Source organism: Megalops cyprinoides, chromosome 12 (assembly GCF_013368585.1).
Source record: "Megalops cyprinoides isolate fMegCyp1 chromosome 12, fMegCyp1.pri, whole genome shotgun sequence".
Taxonomy (NCBI): Eukaryota; Metazoa; Chordata; class Actinopteri; order Elopiformes; family Megalopidae; genus Megalops; species Megalops cyprinoides.
In genome coordinates, this window is record NC_050594.1 from 34,939,751 (window position 1) to 34,958,169 (window position 18,419).

Here is an 18,419-nt window from a genome sequence, read left to right on the forward strand (position 1 = left end):
TATTGCATGTTATGTTAGCAATGCAACATTTATTATGAAACATGGTGGCTCTCAGTTTTTACTGATCCCATTTGCTTATCCATAAAGTATTAGAGTAGAGCAGTGGGTAATGACTGGGATTATTGAGAATATGTTCAGACAACTATCGTCTCACACAGTGCAATGCTACTTTAAAGCTTTAATACAGTACAGATCAGGGGGTCATAGTGCACTGACTCAGAAATGATTTCACCCTCAAACCAACAGCAGCTCACAATGTCATCCTAATCAAGGAATACATGTCATTTAGCTGTTTTTTGATGACAGAATAAATAAAGAATAAATAAAATTAATTTCAAGTGCCAGTCATAAGTACCAATCAATCATTTTCTTCTACATCTCATTGCTTTTAATGGTGATGACAAAACAACACTTAAAAAAAACAAAACTCAACTTCCACTTTTGTTTTGCATTGTCACTTCCAACAGCGTAAAAATAGCCACTGGTCACTCTGTAGGAATTAAGAAAGGAAGGATTTAACTTCAGCATAACATTGGGACAATCCAAGAAAAAAGCGTTGAAAAAAAAGCATAGTTGTTATATTGCTTGAACGATTACTGCTAGCATTGCTGTCTGTGTAGTCAGATTTATTCCTGCCTTTTAACAAATATACATTTTTTATATTGTAACGTTCTGATGGTGTTGGCACTATGAGGTTAGAGTCATACTCTTTCTGCAGCTGAAAACTTTGTTGCTGTTCATACAAATTTTCCAGCTTGAGTTTGGCTCTGTGACAGGTCTTGGTTGGCCATCTTGTTTTTGTTTGGATTGGCAGGGAGAGACTCTGAACTAGTGGAATGTTCAGAATGCAAACATTGCAGTGTCCATGGAAACAGCTAATGTGCCATGTACATCATAATAATTTTATTTAGCAACTCATAAAACACCTGAGAACATAACACTCTTTCCAAGACAATAAATGTTATTGATCACCAGGGGCTTTATTCTTGTAATTATTGTTCTAATATTTCAACAAAGAAACACCACTCACACACATCAGATTATAAGGACAAAAAGAGCCTCAATATTAACAGTACAGCATCTGTCATTTGAAATATTTTATGGTATAATTTACTCAGAAACTGATTATTCATCTCCTGGTATCAGACCCTTTTACATCACAACATAATTACGTATAGGAATTATGTTTGGTGATGTGCTTAGAATAATTTCTTCTAGGTGCAAATACTGGCCATTCTTTACCATTTCCATGTAACTAAACTTGAACAATCTGGAGGAGATGGACTGGGTGGAGATGTTAGTGTACTGACAAAATCTACAGTACAGGGTATTTCAGAGTCTCTGTGGCCTGACTGCACACAGACAAACTAAGCTAATACCTGTGGCTTCACAGTTACTGCTTGAGGGAATCTGAACACCTTTGAAGAGCCAAAAGGATTAGGAGAGCAGTTAGTTGTGTCAGGATGCCTTTACTTTCTTGGATATAGCTTGTGGCTGTGGTTTTCCTTGTTTATTTCTAGTTCCATAGTGTTAGTGTCCTTTAAATACTTTTTTCATCACATTGTATCATTTTCAGAAAATCAGTATTACATGGAATGAATCTAATTCTGTTTACCTTCATGACAAGACTGAACTTCAGGATTTTAAGTATAGTCAGGAGAGCTAATGAACTACAGAAACACAACTATCACACATCTACATGAAAAATGCAAGTACAATGTTACTTTTAGTCTTGACCTTTGCCTTTATTCTTTAGAATGTCCCTCACACAGAAGGTGACCATTCTTTACCCACCATGCCTCACTGGCCGACAGCTAAAGGCAAGGGGAGAGTGTCTGACACTCTCCCATTAACTAAAGACAAAAAAAATCGGATGGAAGCTAAAGTAGAGAAAGGAATAGCAAACAGCAAACATCATGTGTTTCACTGCTAGTTTAAATAGACCACCATGTAATTATTGGAAGATGATTGGAGGTAGATACAATAGAATTACAATGACGACACTGACTTAGTTGCCCAGCAACTAGAGATCCCTGCCTGAAATTGTTTCACATCTCACATTTTCATCAAGAGAAACTGAGGAATTCACACAACTGTGTTTAAATGCAGACCTGGGGTGCACATTTACCTAACAGGGATCCAGCAAAGAATGACCTTGAAAACTAAATCCCTGCTGTCCAAAAAAGGCTCAAAACTGCTCAGTTAATTGGGTGGAGGTATGAAGGTATGGGGCTGTGAGGTAAAATGTCACGTTACCCTGTCAGATATTCAAAGACTATGGCCATGTAGGAGATGCATGGTGGTTTGTGACTGCTGAAAGCAGAGGCGGACGGTTTGTTCCCAGAGTGAGAGGGGCCAGGGGAATGACAGGGGTAGTGGCCCCATTACAGCACTTGCAAACAAGCTGAGTCCGTTCAAGTAATTTGAGGTTTAGGTGATTGGATTTCAGTCATGTCGTCAAACTGCATTAAGAAACAATTTGATATGAAATCACACAGGAGTATGAAAGGGCATGTGGAGCTTATCATCGAGAATAAATAAAAATGATGATGTCATTTTCACTTGGGCCCTCCAATCATTCATTTCCATATTGAAAGTTTTCCTGAATGCCCCGTCTCTAATTCTCTTCAGCAGTTAATTTATCATTTTTCTTCAAGCCACATATCTTCTGCAAACACATGAAAGCAATATTTCAAAATTCATTATGGCTTGAAAGTATAATGTGTGCCTGTATTCTCCCTCACTCCTTTGAATCATGACCTGTTGTATCCACTCACTCAAAAAGAAAGAAAATTTGAAAGTACAAAAAGACAATTAAATGACACAACTTGGACAAATAAAAACACGAATTTCTAAATAATCAATACATATTCCTACATTTCATAATCATCTCTGGTCATTATAGTTAACAAGTAAAATATGCATCATTCATGCAATTAATAATGTATAATAATATGACAAGATGCAGATCAGTTCTTGTCTTCCAAATGTTTTAGCAATGCTGTCATAAATACTAGGGCAACAACTTTTCTACAAAGATGTGTATAGATTACAATAATAAACACTCAATTTTCCTGAATATTAAGATGAGGCTGAAAGATTAAAAATGCTCTGACTTGTTGCCCTCAAAAGTCTAAAATATTTTCAGAAACTATTAATGAGTTCCTAATGCATGGCAGCCAATCTAAAAACAAATACACATTTCAACAGAAATTGACAGCACTCTGACGTAAGTGTTTAAGTTAAAAAAAGAGAGTGTAGATCAAAAGAATTTCAGAAACTTCATAAAATATTTGCACTTACTTATTTGTATGTAAATATGTACCTAAAAGAATCAAACATTTCAGCCTCCTTCCTAAATCAGTGAAAGGTACTATTCTGTTGGGAACATTTTAATATTTTATCTGTAGCAATATAGTTCTTCAAATAATACAACCTCCTTCTTCTAATCAAAGAAAGTTTTATCATTTACAGAACCAAGGTCCATACAAACCTCACCTCAACAGTGATTTCACATTTTGCAAAATCTTGATTTTGCCCTGTTGTAAATGTATTTCATCAAAATCTGTGGATGAATTTGTGGTATCATGGATTGCACTGACTGATACGCTCAGTGGTGAATCCTTACCAGTGATCATTGCATCATGTGCAGGAAAGCTTTGTCGCATTATAGCTGAGTCAAGCTATTATATATAATATAGCTGTTGAATTGTTTGAATTTCCCACTTTTTCAGCTTTCTTTAAAATGTGGTTTTGGACTTTAACACATCTAACCCCCTCGCTGTGGGTTTAGACGAGAGATGGCAAATAGGCCCCACACCTGCTGAACAAGGCCCATGAAGGAGAGGCTGAACTATAAAATACTTTGATCACTAACATTGACTTTTCTCTCTATTTCAAGGCAACTTTTAAAACCATAAACACACTCCTCTGAGTTAGTGCTCCTTTCTCAAACTACATTCACAGACGTTTCAAAGGAAATGCACATAATTATAAATAGATTTGTCCTGTTCTCACATTAAGAGGGTCATAGTGGTGAACAAGAGCTGAAAACAAAATTCACTGGACTAAATAGTTTCCCAGATGGACTTTGAGAAGTGTGAAAAAGAGCTTGAATTTAGTATTTGTTTGTTATGTGAACATGTAAAATTCTTTTAGATTTTTGTAACACTTGCTGTTAAAATGTGCTAACAATTGCAGACTTTGTGTTTTAGCATTAGTAATGTCACTCTAGATTAAGAACATCTGCTAAATGATGAAAATGTAATGTAATGTAATGAAGCAGTGCAACTAGTGTCAACTAGATGTTTTTTCTGAAAATGTTTTTTCTGTGCATGTGCTTGCAGAATGATACAGTGTACTAACTCTTTGCATTAAAACAAATGTGAACAGCAGATCATAAATACTAAACTAGAGTATAAGGGTTTGTTGGGTGGAGTTTATCACATCTGAGTAGATGGTCAAAAATTTGATTTATCTCTTTATTCTGTTTGGGGTCATGGTCACAGTGCTGCAATTGTGAACACAGGTTTCACATTACTGTTTAACTCTTGAAAGAACTCCTTTACCTAAATTGTTTCAGGAAGAAATTTAGGTGTGTAAAGTGTGAACTATTAATCAGCAGGATGCCCTGGAAACCATTTCTTGCTCTGGAAGGAATGTCTTGCAAATATAACCCCTGCCCAAAGGAAATGTCACACAGATCACATAACTTATCTGAGAACTGACCAGACTAATTAGTAAGTTCTTGAATAAACGTACTTCACTAATATACATGTCTCAAAAGGGTAGATTACGGTAAATAGCTAATTCAGATAACAGAACAAGGAACAGCATATTATGTTTGTGAAACTGCTTTTTTGTGGGAATGAAAAGCAGCCAACAGACAGCTTTCCAGAACAGAGTGTGGGAGGCCTGGATTTAATGGACATGTCAGTGGAAGTGTTGAAAGCCTAATCAGGATTTTGACCCCTTCTGCAATTATAATTTCACCTCTTTGACAAAGGACAGAATGGTTTTTAAGTGGCTGGATTCTGCATAAGACAGGTATCTTTCATGTGCTAAGAAGAGAGATGAAATTGTAATTCTGAACAGCAGCTCCAATTATCAGAGTTTGATTTGGGTGGCAGTGATGACCTCTGGAATCACAGGTCCGTCATCTGGAAGGTCCACAGTCAATTTAGAGTGGAGAGACAGACCAAAGCACAACAGGACTATGACAAAGGCTGCAGCAGAAGCTCAGAAATCCTGCAATATGTGTCCCCAAGTTCCTGCAGTTGAAACTTTCATGCAGTAAAGTACAATACAGTACAGTAAAGCTCCTAGAAGAAATGGCAGGGATTGCTGTCTATGTGTTCCCGATGTGTCATCCATGTCTGATCATGTGGAGGCAGACAGTATTACCCCTGTGACGGAGGGCATGGGGAACACACAGAGCTGCTGCTCTCTGTAAAGAGCCAGCCTGACCTTGGGACACATGCTTTCACCTGCTGCGGCATGTGCAGCCTCACATGAAGCCAAGCGGTCGGGTTGAGTAATGAAGGGATTTGCTGGCACTTGGGCCTTGTTAATCTCATGTGGAGAGGTGCCTCAAGGATAGCAGAAAATACCCCAAAAGAGAAAAGGAGGAGCTGGCTGTCCCTCCTTGGCAAGGAGCATCGGCCCGACTCATGACAAGAGTATAATCGGCTCCTTGTGAGATGCGGAATCCTCTTGGAAAGATTCTGCAGGTTGTTCGGTCACGTAATTAAGCCCCAGTGCCTCCCTCACTGTCTCCTATTAAGCTGTAGAAACCTTATTAACACAAGACTGCATGGAAAGTAAAGTTTCTGGTCCCAGTTGAGTATATGCCATTGATTATCAGTTTTGTTGTGGTGGAAACAACGTGCCACTGAGCTCGAAATGTCACAAGGGAAGCTGGCTCTCCCCACTACCCCTGATCTGTCTCATGCACTTTAGGAAAGCACTGCAGACAAATAAGCGTAATACAGACCCCTCCAGATAACAGAACAGGTAAAGCACAGAAACTGTTAAGCTAATTGTATTAGGGCCTGCACTGTCGGTTTAAACCTTCCAGTGCAATTTATTTGATTTCATTACAGGGGCAAATACAGGAGAAGGAGTCCCATTTTTCAAGCCTCACCATTACAGCAGCTTAAATGAAATATTTTTAAAGCACCCCTAATAAAAGGCTCAGGTGAAGCGCTTTACTTATCTTTATTGGTGTTTAATCATCTGCACTGGATATTTTCTAAAGGCGAATTTCAGTTCACGTGAGACAGGAAGTCAATGCCTTTGTAATGTGTTTCTTTAATTTCCCTAAGCTGTGTTGTTGATTTGAATCCTGATGAAAAAGTTGTTTATTTATGAGGAATCACATTTGCAAGACTGGGGCCATGTGGAATCAATTATTTTCATTATCTTACATTTATAAGGAGAATTAAATAGCGAAATCTAAAATTTTTCCTTTTTATTGACAAGAACGCTGCAAATATTGTACACAAATGTGTGATGAGTCTAATGATGACCTAATGATAAACACACTATCTATGGTTATTCATGACAGTAACTATTGCATACTGTATAGTTTAAAAGGATGGCATGGTAGGTATGTTATTCAGCCAAATGGGCTGTTGGAGTACTGCTACCTCTACAAATTATACAAAAATCATGTCCTATCAAAAGGTTTTTTATTGTCTCAGAGGTTTTGAATCAAGGTTTAAATTAATCTCAGAAACTCTGCAAACAGTACCTGTTTGAGCTGTACTCATCAGAGCTGTGAAAATGGTAGAAAACAATCTCAAATATTTATATAATCACACTATGATGAAACAGCTCCAGTTAGTCCAATGCTACTATCAAAGTAACAGTGAAAGTGTGTTTTGTCACAATTTTGAGATTTCTTGCATATGCAGAGTCAGTGCTCTTGGAGTCTGCTTTCAGAAGTTCAGTGCCCAGTGCATTGCTTGAGCTGGCTGGGTAGAACAATGTGTTTATTCATCTGCAGATACCAGAGCGCCCTGCTCTCTAATGCAAGGAATCAAGAATTCATGGTCGGGCACAGCTTCACACAAAACTGTAAGGAGACAGTGTATCTCATTGAGATTCCACTTGTACAATGCATTGGAGTTATTGAATTAGGGAAAGTGAGCTTATTCATTTAGAAACAGAGTTTATCTGGGGGACCTCACTACAAATAACTTTTAAACTGTGGAAATAGAAATGGTAAGATATAAATGTTTCTGCAAATGAGACCGTGCATGTTTTTCCTCCTGAAAGGATTTTTAAATCTTGTTCCTGCTAAAATAATACTATGGCAAAAGTGAAGCTTTTATGTAGTAGATCTTTAGAATTATTTGCATCTACAGAAATGCATGAACAAAGGAGGTGGAGATGTTACTGCCAGACTTATTTATGCTTAGTGCAAAGACACAAGGTAGACCTGCTCACTAAATCAGAGAGCAGTATATCTGTTTACAGAAACTACTGTATGCCTTCTATGACTGAATGTGTTTAATCATCAATTCTGACCAGAAACACAACCCTTTGTCTAACAGTAAAAGGTAACAGACACTTTTTGACAATGTTGTATTTTGTTGTGTTGGTTAACATCACTGTACAGCAATGGTGTAAAATGAGAATTTGTGAGTAGTTTTTAGTGTTTCATGAGGATGAGTTAACATCATGATTCATATACAAAACTCACACAGCATATAAATTGCATGAGGTGTGCAACCAGAACCAGAATGAATACTGGCGGTTCACTTTTTTGCAAACATAAACCTTATTTACTCAAACACAATACCTACAACCCTTCACATTACATGTTCTACACTGGATCTTTATGAACCAGGTTCAGCACCTCAGCCAAATGATAGCATCTTTTCACATCCCCATAGATCCAGTAATAACACATTTAGCTGTAGCTTGGTTTTCCTCATTAAACTCCCACCCTGGACTATAATGATACAGCCTGGTCATGCTTAGCTTTATAGTATAGTATCTGAGAACATTGCTGCTGTGTACATGTAACACATTATTATTTTTTTCCCCAAACACACAGCATTGTTTTTGAGGTATAGAAACTAACAACCACAAGTAAATGTAGTATTTACTCATTCCTTCATGGATTAAACTGGCAACATTTAGATAAAATGCTAGAAATAACTTATGAAATGATTCTAAGATTTTCCTGACTGGAAATATACAGAGCAGTGTTGTGACTGCATTATGCTGTATTACTGTAAAACTGTCATTAGGCAGTTTTATCTCCTCCAAAAAATGCTACTTAAAGGTGCTGCTTCTTGTTTGACACAAATACGTGCTAAGAGTGTCAGTGCTCCGCCTCCTTAGCTGTCGTGCTTTTGTTTTCCCTGTGTTTTTCCTGCCCCGCTCCCCGCCCGGTCTCCGCCCGCCTGATTGCCTGCACACCTGCTTTCCATCCCCTCGTCAGCCTTGCCCTATATGTTCCCTGCTTTTCCCTGTCCGGTTGCTAGTTCGTCACAGTGTTTTTCGCCTGTTTCGTCCCCGCGTTTGCTTTATGCTTCTGTCTGCCTGTTTTCCGTTTCTCGACCCTGCTTGTACCCTGACCTCGTTTTTGCCTGCCTCCTTGCCTCGTTTGCTTGATTGCCTGCCTGTCCGGTTCCCCGACCTTGCCTGCTCCGATTTCCCGATCCTTGCTTTGCCCACGGACTGTCTCCCGGTTTTCGACCCTGCCTGTTTTCGGATTAGCGCTTTGCCTGACGATTCCATTAAAGACGCACGGAACCCGACGCTCCCGTGGTCCGCGCCTGAGTCCCTGCCTGAGCTCCGACAGTACGAACTAGCCACCATGGACTCAGCGGACCTAGCCCAGCTGCGGGCTGCACTGGAGCTGCAGGGCGCGTTGTTGGGGGGGCACCAGTCCCAGCTGGGAGCCATCGGCCGGTCCCTGGAGGGCCTCGCTGCCAGCCTCGCCAGCGTCACGTCCCAGCTGCAACAGCTGCAGCTGAGCCAGGGTAATCGCCTCTCGCCGCCTGCGGCAGCTCCCCCACCAGTTTCACCAGTACCCCCGAGCCGGGAGCCCCGTCTGCCTCCTCCCGAGTCATACGCGGGAGATCCAGGAACCTGTCGGTCGTTCCTCTCCCAGTGCTCTCTGGTTTTCGAACTGCAGCCCTCCACGTTTCCCACGGACCGGGCGAGGATCGCTTACGTCGTTACCCTGCTGACGGGACGTGCCAGGGAGTGGGGCACTGCGGTCTGGGACGCCGGCGTCTCTTTCTGCCAGTCCTTCACAGCCTTTGCTGAGGAGATGAGGAGGGTCTTCGACCGATCCAGACACGGTCGCGAGGCTGCAAGGGAGATGCTCAGGATTCGCCAGGGGCGCCGGTCAGTGTCGGACTTTGCGATAGACTTTCGCACTCTCGCTGCCACCACTGGCTGGAATACTACGGCGCAGTACGACGCCTTTCTTCACGGCCTTTCGGAGTCCATCAAGGACGAGCTGGCTACTCGGGAACTGCCCTCCAGCTTTGACGCCCTGGTGGATCTGGCCATCCGTGTCGACCAGCGCCTGTCGCAGCGGTGCCGGGAGAGAGGAGCCAGTGGATTGCTGAGCCCCTTCAAAGAACTGCCCGCACCGGTTGCGCGTAGCCCCGCCATTCTGCCGCCTACTTCCCCGGAGCCGATGCAAGTAGACCGCACTCGCATGACTCGCCTGTCCCCTGCCGAGCGACAGAGGAGGATTAGCGCCGGAGCCTGCCTGTACTGCGGTCTGCCAGGGCATTTCGTGGCGACCTGCCCTGTTAAAAGCCAGCGCTCACCCGTAGCAGGGGGAGTACAGGTGAGCGTGACCCCTTTAAGCCAGTCCCCTGAGATCCGCCCCCTGTTTTCGGCCACTCTGCTCATCGGGGGTCGTTCCCATGCTGTCTCTGTTTTAATCGATTCGGGGGCTGATGGGAGTTTCATTGATGCCGGCTTGGCGGCCCGATTGCAGCTACCCCGTATCCCGCTGCACTCACCGCTAGAAGCCCACGCCATCACCGGGGCCCCTCTGGTCCGCATCACCCACGCTACCCCCCCCGTGAGCTTCCTCATCTCCGGCAACCATCGCGAGGAGATCGTGTTGCACGTGCTAGACACCCCACAAGCTTCCGTGGTCCTGGGCCATCCCTGGCTAGCTCAGCACAACCCCCACGTTGACTGGCAGGGCAACAAGATTCTGGGTTGGAGCCCGTTCTGCCATTCTCACTGTCTTCGCGATGCTCTGACTCCGATGTCACCTGACGCCGCCGCACCCGAGGAATTCCCGGACCTGTCAGCAGTGCCGCTGGAGTACCTGGACTTGAAGCCAGTCTTCAGTAAGTCCCGCGCCACCTCGCTTCCTCCGCATCGCCCCTACGACTGTGCGATTGATCTCCTGCCCAGCTCCTCACCCCCGAGGGGGCGCCTGTACTCCCTGTCTCCGCCGGAGAGGAAGGCCATGGATCGCTACATCCGGGAGTCCCTAGCCGCCGGGATCATCCGCCCATCCTCCTCGCCTGCCGGGGCGGGGTTTTTCTTCGTCGGTAAGAAGGACGGCTCTCTCCGTCCCTGCATTGATTACCGGGGTCTCAATGCCATCACCGTTAAGAATCGCTACCCCCTACCGCTCCTGTCCGCTGCTTTTGAGTCGTTGCAAGGGGCCACCGTCTTCACCAAACTCGACCTCCGCAACGCTTACCACCTGGTCCGTATCCGTGAGGGAGACGAGTGGAAGACTGCCTTCAACACTCCATCCGGGCACTATGAATATTTGGTCATGCCGTTCGGGTTAATGAATTCCCCCGCTGTGTTTCAGTCTCTGGTAAACGATGTGCTCCGGGACATGCTGAACCGGTTTGTCTTCGTTTACCTAGACGACATACTCATCTTCTCCCGCTCCCTGTCCGAACACGTTCAGCATGTCCGTCGGGTTCTCCAGCGCCTGCTGGAGAATCACCTGTATGTCAAAGCGGAGAAATGCGAATTCCATCGGAAGACCGTCTCCTTCCTGGGATTCGTGATCACAGCGGGAGAGATCCAAATGGACCGGCAGAAAGTGCGAGCAGTAGAGGAGTGGCCTCGCCCCACTTCCCGTCGAGAGCTGCAGCGCTTCCTCGGCTTTGCAAATTTTTACCGCCGCTTCGTTCGGAATTACAGCACGGTAGCGGCTCCCCTCACTGCTTTGACGTCTGTCAATAGGGCTTTTACCTGGTCCCCGGGAGCCGAGGAGGCATTTCGCAACCTGAAGGGCCGCTTCACCTCAGCGCCCATTCTAACCCAGCCCGATCCTGCCCGACAGTTCGTCGTGGAGGTGGACGCCTCGGACGTGGGAGTGGGGGCCGTCCTTTCACAACGCTCCGCTTCCGACAACAAGCTCCGCCCATGTGCTTACTACTCCCACCGTCTTTCACCCTCTGAGCGTAATTACGACATCGGTGACCGGGAGCTGCTTGCTGTGAAACTGGCGCTGGAGGAGTGGAGGCATTGGCTGGAGGGGGCGAAGACGCCGTTCCTGGTGTGGACCGATCATAAGAACCTGGAATACATCAGGTCGGCTAAGCGTCTGAACCCCCGACAGGCCCGCTGGTCCCTGCTGTTTTCCCGGTTCGACTTCACTCTGTCCTACCGACCGGGAACCAAGAATGGGAAACCCGATGCTCTGTCTCGCCTGTTCGCGCCAGCAGACGAGATCCAGGAACCCAGCACCATTTTGCCTGCCCGATGCCTGGTCGCAGCGGCGCAATGGGACATCGAGACCATCGTCCACGCCGCTCTCCGGACCGAACCGGGTCCCAGCTCCTGTCCCCCTAATCGCCTCTTCGTTCCCCGTTCAGTCCGATCCCAGGTCCTGCAATGGGGACACTCGTCCAGACTCGCCGGCCATCCCGGCGCCCGACGTACGGCGGTGTTCATCAGTCGGCGGTTCTGGTGGCCCACCATTAAAGAGGACGTCCGCAGCTTTGTTTCTGCCTGCTCGGTCTGCGCCCGAAACAAGACGTCTAACCAGCCGCCTGCTGGTCTGCTGCAACCCCTGCCGGTTCCCCGACGACCCTGGTCCCACATTGCGCTGGATTTCGTCACCGGTCTGCCCCCATCTAATGGTAACACCACCATCCTCACCATCGTCGATCGGTTTTCCAAGTCCGTCCACTTCGTTCCACTCCCCAAGCTCCCCTCTGCCAGAGAAACCGCCCAACTGCTCGTACACCACGTGTTCAGGCTGCACGGGCTGCCCATTGACGTGGTGTCTGATCGGGGTCCCCAGTTCACCTCTCACTTCTGGAGGGCTTTTTGCAGGCTGCTGGGCGCCACGGTCAGTTTGTCGTCCGGTTTCCACCCCCAGTCCAACGGCCAAGCCGAGCGGGCGAACCAGCAACTGGAGACTGTGCTGCGGTGTCTCACCTCCCAAGAGCCGTCAGCATGGAGCCAGCAACTGCCATGGGTGGAGTACGCCATCAACTCCCTGCCCTCGTCGTCGTCGGGACTGTCTCCCTTTCAGTGCTGTCTTGGTTACCAGCCCCCCCTGTTCCCAGCCCAGGAGGAGGAGGTCGGCGTCCCCTCAGCAGCGGCGTTTATCCGGCGTTGTCACCGCACCTGGAGGCGTGCGCGGCTCGCCTTGCTGCGAGCCTCAGCCCAGACTAAACGCTTCGCCGACCGCCGCCGCTCCAAAGCCCCCCGCTATCGCCTGGGTCAGCGGGTGTGGCTCTCCACTAGGGATCTTCCCCTCAGGACAGACTCCCGCAAGCTCACTCCTCGCTTCATCGGGCCGTTCCCTATCGCCAAGGTGATCGGTCCCGCGGCGGTCCGCCTCAAGCTACCGCTCTCTCTCCGCCGCATACATCCCACCTTCCATGTCTCCAGGATCAAGCCCGTCGTCCGTAGCCCCCTCTGCCCGGCTCCGCGGGCTCCTCCACCTCCTCGCCTGATCGACGGGACAAAGGCATACACTGTGCGCCGCCTGCTTAAGGTTAGGCGACGGGGGCGCGGACTCCAGTACCTGGTTGACTGGGAGGGCTACGGCCCCGAGGAGAGGTGTTGGGTCCCTGCCAGGGACATCCTGGATCCTGCCCTCATCAGGGACTTCCACCGCCGGCATCCTGGCGCACCCGCTAGGACGCCTGGGGGCGTCCGTAGAGGGGGGGGTACTGTCAGTGCTCCGCCTCCTTAGCTGTCGTGCTTTTGTTTTCCCTGTGTTTTTCCTGCCCCGCTCCCCGCCCGGTCTCCGCCCGCCTGATTGCCTGCACACCTGCTTTCCATCCCCTCGTCAGCCTTGCCCTATATGTTCCCTGCTTTTCCCTGTCCGGTTGCTAGTTCGTCACAGTGTTTTTCGCCTGTTTCGTCCCCGCGTTTGCTTTATGCTTCTGTCTGCCTGTTTTCCGTTTCTCGACCCTGCTTGTACCCTGACCTCGTTTTTGCCTGCCTCCTTGCCTCGTTTGCTTGATTGCCTGCCTGTCCGGTTCCCCGACCTTGCCTGCTCCGATTTCCCGATCCTTGCTTTGCCCACGGACTGTCTCCCGGTTTTCGACCCTGCCTGTTTTCGGATTAGCGCTTTGCCTGACGATTCCATTAAAGACGCACGGAACCCGACGCTCCCGTGGTCCGCGCCTGAGTCCCTGCCTGAGCTCCGACAAAGAGAGTTATAATGAATTCAACAACAACAAATTCAACTGAAATGTCTGAGGAAAAAGCCATAAACACCTGACTGATTCAGTATGTGGCTAGATTTTGCTTTAGTCGTGGCTCAAGAGATTCAGTAGCAATGTATCCACAACATAAAATGACAGTTTCAATGTACAGGTGAAAGTCCCATTGATATAACCATGAAACATATAACCATGAAAGTTAACCTCCCTGCAATGCAGATCTAACACAAAAGATAGTGACGCTTCAGTAACCCACCTATGGATAGAATGTCCATGTATGACCAATAACTGACTTGTTGAAACTAATAAAACTCTTAACCCTCCAAAGCATAACACTGTCATTTGTTCAATTAATGAATCACTGATGAAACATGATGCTCTACCTGAATTGGTCATCATGACACCTCACTCTCCCAACACTGAAAAAGGAAAGCCATTATTGCCATCACATAAAGCTGATTAGAACAGTAGACACTCCACCACCAGAGCCAATAACAAACTGTAGCTGAATAGTTGTACATTTCTGCACTGGATGCAGCCTTGTGAGTCAGTCTGATGGATGCCTGCTCTGCAAGTTTCTGACCATGTCACATGAAAAACACAAGCAATTTGGAATTCTGAAATCATTCATTTCTTACCCTGCCAAACCATACCTTGATTCCCATGAAGATGCAAAGGTAAGCAGGACAGGTAAGCAATGTGCAGGGATCCAGGTGAAACTAACCATGTCATGGCACATTATTCCTGGAATACCTGGTTTCCCAGCATGCCAGACCTGCCTGTGTCTGATGCTGAAGCACCAGAGCCTGTGCATACCTTCTGCACATGTGTTTAGTCAGTGGGTGCAAATTTAGGAAGTGACTCCTGGAAACCTGAAGTGAAATTGCCAACCTGCAATGGAGTGATCACTCCATCCCAGCATCACATGTAGCTGTCTTTTAAGTTAGACTAATATGCTTATATTTGCTCCACATATACCTGAATGACAATTTTTCATCAGTCTGAATCAGCATCTGTGTTTGTTGATTATTCATTGTTGGGGATGTGGTTTCACCAGGTACTGTTTCACCTTTATATTCTCTTCTGATTCTCTATACATACGCTATATATATATATATATATATATATATATATATATATATATATATATATATATATATATATATATATATATATATATATATACATATGTGTGTGTGTGTGTGTGTAGGGAGCTGGGTCCTTCGGGAAGAATGATGCTGTGAGTTGCTATAGTTGGCTAACCAGCCGTTTATTAGGCAACCGCATAACAGGATGCTCACACACAGACAAACATTGAAGGGAAAGGAGGGGACTACACAAAAGGGAAATGCAGACACAGTCACGATGGGTAAAACTATTTACAAGGAAAGAACACTGCAGCAAGGCGTACTGGGCAATGCTCCGCCCACTACCCCCAACACGCCACACTGCCCCCACCTAGGTGGTTAGCTGTCCCCAACAACTCACAACAAAGTCCCGGAGGTGTTGGAGGAGCCGCCACTGGCGCTGAGCCTGCTGCAAAGGTCCGTCATTGATGTGACGGGCTCTGACTCCCCCCCGGACAGAGCCTAGGGGTGGTAGGGTGCGAGCCAGTTGCGGTGGAGCCACCCGATTCCGCCGGACCAGCCGCATCTGGTACACAACGTCTGGTCCGAGTCTCTCCAGCACTGTGCACGGACCGACCCACTGACTCATCAGTTTGGGGGAGAGACCTTTCTTCTGCTCAGGCCTTTACACCCACACCAGCACCCCCAGGGAAAAGTCCTCTCCTGTGCAGCATGAGTATGCCTGCTTCTGTCGAATTCCGGTGCTGGAGAGAGCCTGTCTGGCCAGCTTGTGCACTTCTCAGAGCCACTCTCGCAGGTTGTGGAGGTAATCCAGGCCAGGCGCGCCCTCCACCTCAGGCTCAGGAGGCAGGCCGAACACCAAGTATGTGAGGGTCCAGAGCTCGCGCCCGAACATAAGGGCCGCAGGGTTGCATCGAGTGGACTCCTGCACTGCCGTCTGGTACTCCCACAGGACCAGGGCAGGTGGAGGTCCCAGTCCCGCTGCCGGCCCCCACCTGGCACTGCTGCAGGGGAGTGTGTGAGCACCAGGTTGGCCCTTCTGTGCAAGAGTCACACCAATGCACGTAGAGCTCTACGTCTTGCTGACACCCCAGCCAGTAGAATCGGGACCACAGCCAGTGTAGAGTCTTGGCGACCCCGAAGTGGCCCGCTCCCACCGAGCAGTGGACGAGCTGGAGGACCTTGGGGCGCAGCTGGCAAGGCACCAGGAACTGGAGGATGTCGGGGCGGCCCTCGGGTGACTGCCAGCGGTGATGGAGGAGGCCGTCCTGGCGGGTGAGGCTGGAGAGCCGCTGCAGAGATTGAGGGTGCTAAACCAGCAAGACCCGGCAATGTAGTCGAGGGGGCGGCAGGGGTTAGGAGTCCTTGCAGGTGACCCCGTTGATGAGGTGGTAATCGACGCAGAAGCGCCAGGTGTCATCCTTCTTCTGGACCAGGATGGCAAGGAGTGGCACAGGGGCTACTGGAGGGCTCGATGACTCCCACCTCTGCCATCTCCTTAACCTTTTGTTTCGCCGCAGCCTACTTGGCAAGGTGTAGGCGACGGGGGCGGAGGCGGATGGGATGCCCATCACCAGTGTTGATGCCATGTTGTACCAGGCTGGTGTGCGTGCAGTCCTCGTCCCTGGCCATGAAGATTTCAGCGAACTGCTCCAGTAGCTCCCACAGCTGACGCTTCTGGTCTGTCTTGAGGCCCCCGCAACTCTGTTGATACAGGTCGTTAACGGCCTGTCTGGCGGCGATGACATAGGGAGCCCCTCTGTCGCTGGAGACCCTCCGACTGGTGGCAGCGGCATGGTGGACCTCCTGGCCGGCACTGGTGACAGGGCAGGTCCTCCAGCTGGCAGCGGCAACAGGGAGGTGGGTCGCAGCCCTTCTTCACCGGCGATGCAGAGTGCCATGGCTTCCAAACCCAGGTAGAGCGTAGCCCTGGGTACGTCCACTGTGGCCTCCCACTTGGCCAGCAGGTCCAGCCCAATGATGCAAGGGTCCTGGATGTCAGCTAGCCTCCTTGCATTTTTGTGCGTTCGCCAGTGACCATGGCGATACGCATCCTCGTAGATTTCCAGCCCCGTGGTCTCGGCCCGTCCATACCAGGCAGGGCTCTGGGGCGGACCAGAGAAATGGTGGACCCTGTGTCCACCAGGGCTCGGCATGGGGTGCCATTGAGGTCGCAGTCCAGGTACAGCCCATGTGTCTGGCCCAGCCGGCCGAGCCACAGCAGTGACTTGGCGAGGAAAGGAGGGTTGTTAGTGGGTGGCAGTTCCCCCGTTGTGCTACCCTGCTTCGGTTTAATGGCGGCTGGGGATGATGTGCTCCATGGGGCTGGCGCTGGGCTGTGACATGCGATGTGGCCTGGCTCGCTGCACTGATGGCACCCCTCCGTCGATTGCCCAGCCGCTTTTCTGGTACGTTGTGGCGGTGTGGTGGTGGCCGCCTGGCAAGTCACTTCTTCCTCGTCGCTCCCTTCACAATCCGCCTGCCGCACTTGGTGCCTCATGCTGGGGAGATGATCTCCCGTACGCAGCACAAGCTCGACCCCCTCCGCCTCAAGTAAGGCTGCTGTCAGGGTCCCTGGCATGAGCAGGATGTGCTCTCGGAGTAGTTCTGGCGGAGCCCTGGACAAAGGCCTGGAGAGCAAGCTCTTCCTGCGTTGGGGCGCCAAAGGATGGGTACCCATGCTGGGCGTACAGGTGAAGGTCTGCAGTGTAGGCACCCAGGCTCTCTCCCTCTTCCCTCTGGCGGCTGACCAGCTTGTCCCTGGCGTCATCAGCGTGCGCACGGAGACCAAAACGATGCTGTATCGCCCTCTCCATGGCTGGCCAGCTGAGACGCTCCTCGGGCTGGAGGTCCGTGAGGATCTGCAGCGCTTTGTCCTCCAACGCTAGGGCGACCTGGACCGCCATCTCTTCCGCTGATCACACGTTGAATGAGGTAAGTCTCCGGTGGGTCCTCCCTGTTGTAACATGGCAGTTTCATCGCACCCCGATGGGAACCTCCTGGCTCTGCAGGGGAAGCTGTAAGGCTAACTGCTGGCTGAACCAGGGGGGAAGCGACGACTGGCCCCGAGGGCCACAGTGCAGTTGGGTCCGCCAGCAAAGTCGGCCCAGGATCGAGGCGGAGCAGCGGCGTCAGGGATCCGGCATTCCTTCAGCGGTCCTGTGCAGCCATCAGGCAGGGGACACTGGCTCCATCGAGCCAGTGTCCCCCGGGGGCACAGCATTCAACAGACTGGAGGCATTTGCTCTTTAAGCTGTGCTCTCTCCCGCTGCAGCTTCTCTACTTCTTGTAGGAACATCATCTCATCTTTCCGTTTGAGACACCAATTGCACAGAGCTGGGTCCTTTGGGAAGAATAATGCTGTAAGTTAGTATAGTTTGCTAACCAGCAGTTTATTAGGCAACTGCACAACAGGATGCTCAAACACAGACAAACATTGACAGGAAAGGAGAGGACTACACAGAAGGGAAATGCAGACAGTCATGGTGGGTAAAATTATTTACAAGGAAAGAACCACCCCGCAAGGCATGAGGGCCAACGCTCCGCCTACTACCCCAACACGCCACTATATATAAATACTATATATATAAATACTGTATATTATATATATATATATATATATATATATATATATATATATATACATACCAATGAATAGATATGACAGAAACAGAAACCTTAATCCTTT